At 37.0% G+C, this 4,532-nt stretch overlaps 1 long non-coding RNA gene across 1 annotated transcript; it reads right to left on the bottom strand.

The window, feature by feature from the left end:
- Positions 1–1,869: 1,869 nt before the first annotated feature.
- LOC126674454 (uncharacterized) lies at positions 1,870–2,998 on the bottom strand. The gene is made up of 2 exons (XR_007639536.2): positions 2,390–2,998; positions 1,870–2,163 (listed from the first exon to the last, which is right to left on the bottom strand). It is a non-coding gene; the product is annotated as an uncharacterized LOC126674454 (long non-coding RNA).
- Between the last annotated feature and the right edge of the window lie 1,534 nt (positions 2,999–4,532).

The raw sequence follows: 4,532 nt of genomic DNA, 5'->3' as shown, positions 1-4,532 counted from the left end.
AAAATACTCTTTTAAAATCATATTGCATACCCTCTTTACTTTCCTTCATAGCTCTTTGTTTATTTCAAAAACTCATAGTTTATACGTATTTGACATCTTCGATTTCTTATTATGGTTTTGATATTTTTCTTCTCTCGTTTTGTTTCATTAGTTTTCGACCGAATCTTAAATCTTAGTTTATATCATCATGATTCTAAGTCGAACTAAATCATTGGCAAGTCTCTTGTGACTTGATCCTTATGGTTGGGTCCCGAGATAGTTAAACCGAGTTACCCATAACCATATGGAACAGTCCCGAGATAATTCAACCGAGTTACTTGTACCATTTCTCAATCCCAAACGATCGATAGGAGTCCCGAGATAATTCAACCGAGTTACTCCTTAGACACGGGTCCCGAGATAGTTCAACCGAGTTACCTTCGTGTCTGCATTCGGACTCTGCATCCTGCAGGTCTTTTGAACTTAACTGTCGATTCATATGATTCCTATTGACATTTAATAGGAGTATTTGTTCACATTGTGTCTCGATCTTGTTCCGTATTGATTCTCGATGTATCACACTTACTTTTTATTTCGTATGCGTTCCGAGGATTATCATCGAGAATGGATGAGATACAGGTCCCGGGATAATTCTACCGAGTCCAACCTTGTATCTCAGTTCTTATTATTTTGTGCACCATAGTACAATTCTCATTTTACGTTTTTGTATTTTTCGTTCTGTTGTATTGATCCTTTATGGACCATGGCATGCACATTAGAATCTACAAGCATACATCTATAACACACGCACGTATGGGTATTTATTATGTTTGATAGTACATATCGGAATGTACTATATTTTCTTATTTGTATTTGGTTCAATTCACGTTATTTTACTTTACCCATCCCCGGTACCTTAACATTTATGTTATTATCAAATTAACACATTACGATAAAATATCAATTTCAAAACATACATACGTGTACAATTTAAAAACAAACTTTTCAAATATATAAATATTCATATAGCCTTTCGTAATAAAATACGCGGCTTTATGAATATTGACGAGTAATTTAAAGTGTACTCACCACTTGCTATCCAAATTCTTAAAATAAGCTCGACAATATCTCGATCCGTTTGCCTCGAGCCTTATCGATAGTCGCTCCTTCGAGTCTACGCAAATTCGATAACGCTACGAATTAATAACAAATCTAATTACGATTACGCATCTAAAACTAGTTCGATCAACCTATTTCGGTCATTAAAAACGCTTATCTAAAATAGTTTGACCCCTGAACGAAATCGACATTCTTAAAGTTTAGAACGCCGCCTACAACTTTCGTTTAGGTCTCAGACCATGAATTGCACCCGAAGGTGTCGAAAACAAGCTCAGAGGTGTTTTACATAAGGCTGTCCTAAAACTGCAGACCTGCTTGAGCAATAAAATGTTCCGCTCAATTTGACCATCTTAGAGACAGAATTAGAGAAAGCTTAAAACTAGACAATTGTAGAGGACACATTCAAATTTCTGTACAATTAAACAGAACCTGATTTGGAGTTATAGAACTCCAGATATGGTCCTCGTAACATGACTGTTATGCAGAACAGTTTTCTTCAATTCGTCAATCTAGTTCGTACATTTGATTCGTAACTATAACCCGTCAAGACTCACACCTATCGACATCATGTTCCTATATAAACACAATTCGGACCTTATACATCAATACCAATCTCAAATCCAAGATATAACATTGTTAAAGTTCACTTGAACAAGAACTTCACATCAAGGTCAAAACACTAATCCATTTTTCATTCAATTTTTATAATCTTCTTTACTAACCAAACACAACTTGACTTCAGCTCTAATTGACTCATAATCAATGCCTATATTCATACTTGAATCTCATATAATCATCATAGCTTAGGGGCCGAAACCCTTAGCCCTTTCTCCTTTCAAAGTTTCAATCAATCTTACTCAACACTACACAATTTCTTACAATCAATTCATCAACCACCTAGAGCTCATGTTTATTGCCAACTCTATATGCCATTTCCATCATTCAATACATCAATCAAAAGCCAAGAAATTTCAGAATTTTCTCACCTTGATGATGTCTCTATTGCCGTAGGTTTAAAGCTCCAATTTCATCATCCATAACCTTCATTACAAGCTTACAATTACACTACAACAATCAAACAACCAAAACCCCAATTAAATCTCTAAATTAGCTCATTAACCCTAATCAAGAACAACTCTCTATAATCAATTCAATTCTCAGCCATAATCACTACAACTAATCAATTATATAGCATAAACATCAAGTCTTAGTTAATCAAGCACCATCACCATCAAACTTGCAAAACCCGAAATATAACTCTGAAACTCTGACCAAAATTCGAGCTCCTTACCTCAAATTTATGCCATAGAGTTGTAGATAATCACTTCCTCGTTCCGTGGCTGCAAGAATCGCTCAATTTCGTTGAGAAACGAAAAAGATATGAAGATTTGAAGTTTGGAGGATTTGGGAGAAAAGGGGTTACGGGTTTGCTCTTTCCTTAGCTGAAAATTACCTTTGAATGAATGATTATTCATTCATAAAAGATGATAATAAGTGGGTAAAAAGTCCACTTAGGTCCTTGAAGTTGCCACCTCCTTTCTCTTTACTTTCTAGCTTATCTTTCGTACAATTTAGTCCACTAATCCTTTAATCATTCGATTCTTGATGAATTCCGTTATTTATTTTTCAAATAATTAATATTAGTATCATATCTTACAATATCACTTTTCAACAATTTATTTTGGCGATTTTGGCCAAAAACGCTCAAATTTCCATTTTGAGCTAATTTGCACTTTTTCTCACTTTTTCGTCCAATTTTCATATTAATGACTATCGATAACCACTTTATCGATATTATTTTCTTATCTTGAAAAAATAGAGTAAAACACAACTTCCTCCGGAAGTTTGTGGTTAAAAGTCCACTTTAGTCCTTAAAGTGGCTAATTTACATTTTACCTCAACTTCTCTATTAACTGACATGCTTAACTAAACAATGTCTGAAAGCTATGAAACTTTTTCCATAATTTCTAGAAATTATTTCACAGATCTTGGCATGAAAATTATTAGCTCGGACTTTCCAACTTATTTTATTTTATTACCTTTAGTCCCGATTAAATCCAATTGATCGCATAAAAATTTTCAATTAAAATTATTATTTTACGATAATTCCAATAGACCCGCTTCGGTCTAAGTCCTTATTATCCAGTCTTAATCTGATAGTCTCATTCTTAATCCTTACGATTATGCCTCGTGGCGCTACACGTAATACCTCAAAAATTTAGGTTATTACACGTAGTGTCGAAAGATGGGATCAAGGTTGATCCGAAGAAGATTGAGGCGGTTATGGATTGGCAGAGGCCGAGGTCAGTTACCGAGATCAGAAGCTTTCTGGGTTTAGCTGGCTACTATCGTCGGTTCATGCAAGATTTCTCCAGAATATCTGCACCGCTGGCTAAACTGCACAGAAGGGTTTTAAGTTTGAGTGGACTGACAAGTGCGAGGCGAGCTTTGAGAAGTTCAAGGAGATTTTGACTACAGCTCCGCTTTTGGCATTGCCTTCTGGAATTGACGGTTTCACAGTGTATTGTGATGCGTCTCGTATTGGTTAGGGTTGCGTTCTGATGCAACATGGACAGGTGATTGCCTATGCTTCCAGACAGTTGAAGAAGCATGAGGTGAATTACCCTACTCATGACTTAGAGTTGGTATCTGTGGTTTTTGCGCTGAAAATTTAGAGGCATTACTTGTATGGTGCTACTTGTGAGATTTTCACTGATCACAAGAGTTTGAATTATATCTTTGATCAGAGAGAGTTGAACTTGAGACAGAGGAGATGGCTAGAGTTGCTGAAAGACTACGACTGCACTATTCAGTACCATCCTGGTAAGCTAATGTGGTAGCCGATGCGTTGAGTCGCAAGTCTTCAGGCAGTTTGGCTCATATTTTTGAGATTGGGCGTAGACCCATGGTTAGAGAGTGGCACAATTTGATAGCTTCAGGCTATGGTTTTCAGGTTTCTCAGGCCGGTTGTTTGTTTGCACAGTTACAAGTGCAACCCGTTTTGATTGATCGGATCAAAGCTTTACAAGCTGAGGATCCACAGTTGAAACGAATTATTGAGGAGATTCAGCAGGACGGTAATTCTGAGTTTACTTTTCTGGATGGTGTTCTAAGACATTGTTCGAGACTGTGTGTTCCAGATTCAGATGGTTTGAGGGACCGGATTCTGGAAGAAGCGCACAAGTCTGCTTATAGTGTTCATCCGGGTTCTACTAAGATGTACCATGATCTTAAGGGTACCTACTGGTGGAGCGGGATGAAGAAGAATGTCGCTAAGTATGTTTCTAAGTGTCTGATTTGCCAGCAGGTGAAGCTGGAGCATCAGAGACCTTTTGGCTATTTGCAACCACTACCTATTCCAGAGTGGAAGTGGGAGCGAATTGCTATGGATTTTGTGGTTGGTTTACCACGTACTTGACAGGGGTACGATTCCA

This window comes from Mercurialis annua, linkage group LG3 (genome assembly GCF_937616625.2).
Source record: "Mercurialis annua linkage group LG3, ddMerAnnu1.2, whole genome shotgun sequence".
NCBI lineage: Eukaryota > Viridiplantae > Streptophyta > Magnoliopsida > Malpighiales > Euphorbiaceae > Mercurialis > Mercurialis annua.
The sequence above is the reverse complement of the archived record's forward strand: the minus strand, read 5'-3'. Positions and strand labels throughout refer to the sequence as shown.